This window comes from Octopus bimaculoides, chromosome 6 (genome assembly GCF_001194135.2).
Source record: "Octopus bimaculoides isolate UCB-OBI-ISO-001 chromosome 6, ASM119413v2, whole genome shotgun sequence".
NCBI lineage: Eukaryota > Metazoa > Mollusca > Cephalopoda > Octopoda > Octopodidae > Octopus > Octopus bimaculoides.
The window spans coordinates 84,919,895-84,921,070 of record NC_068986.1 but is presented as its reverse complement, the minus strand read 5'-3'; the positions used below and the strand labels follow the sequence as shown (position 1 = coordinate 84,921,070).

The 1,176-nt window shown below is 36.9% G+C and overlaps 1 protein-coding gene across 1 annotated transcript in view; it reads right to left on the bottom strand.

Moving 5' to 3' along the window:
• LOC128248075 (mucin-like protein) overlaps positions 1-1,176 on the bottom strand; it is a 48,618-nt gene that overhangs the window by 46,328 nt on the left and 1,114 nt on the right. The window lies entirely within an intron of this gene.

Below are 1,176 nucleotides of genomic sequence, written 5' to 3'. Positions count from 1 at the left end.
ACCAGTGAACAGCATAAATACGGAAGCAAATGAGATAAATACTCAAATGACGAGAGAAAAAAGGACAAGTAGCACACAGAATGACACTTCATCAGTTGTCGGCTGTCTACCTACTCCCCATTTCGAGCAATTAACAGCATATGCAATTGAAATATAGTTATACATATAGTTATAGGAGTGGCTGTGTAGTAAGTAGCTTGCTTACCAACCACACAGTTCCGGGTTCAGTGCCATTGCGTGGGCGTGTGAGTGTATTTGGTAGACGGAAACCGAAAGAATCCTGTCGTATATATATATATATATATATATATATGCATGCATATATGTATGAGTGTGTGTATGTTTGTGTGTTTGTACCCCACCATCGCTTGACAACCGATGATGCTGTGTTTACGGCCCCGTTCGGCTGAAGTTTGATAGAGTAAGTACTAAGCTTACAAAGAATAAGTCGTGGGGTCGATTTGTTCGACAAAAGGCAGTACTCCAGGATGGGCATAGTCAAATGACTGAAACAAGGGAAAGAATGAAAGAATATATTATTGTGTCTGGAGAGAGTCATGCTCTTTATTTTAGTGCCTCATCATTGAACACGCTCACCGCTTCGATTTCCACTCAGTTATTAAATTTTCTCATTTTTTTTCTAAAATTTTCGTTGCATCATGAAAACTTTTCAGATATCAATTAATATCCAATTTTTTTTACCCTACTATTTTAATTAGCCATAACCACGTTCTCAAAGTTGGTAAATTCGATGCGGAAATTATTGTCTGCAGAGATATTTCCAAAACAAAGACTTTTGAATATTGCCCTATATAATTAATAGAACCATGTGCACGTTCTTCACTAGTTGGGAACAACTAGTACATGATTCTGTGAATTATATTTTTTTGGCAGTTCGTACTGATGAGAAACAGATATTTTCGGTAAGAAAATGTTAATTTCGAAACCTTGGTCTACGGATAAACTTTGTATTTATTTCTGTAATTTTCACTAGTCTCGCCCGTATGTTTTGCTTCGTTAATTTTCACTAGTTTCGCCCGTATGTTTTGCTTCGTTAATTTTCACTAGTCTCGCCCGTATGTCTTGCTTCGTTAATTTTCACTAGTCTCGCCCGTATGTTTTTGCTAGTTAAATTATATTCGTGTGGAAAGCCTGTCAGATGCTGTGTAAAGATTG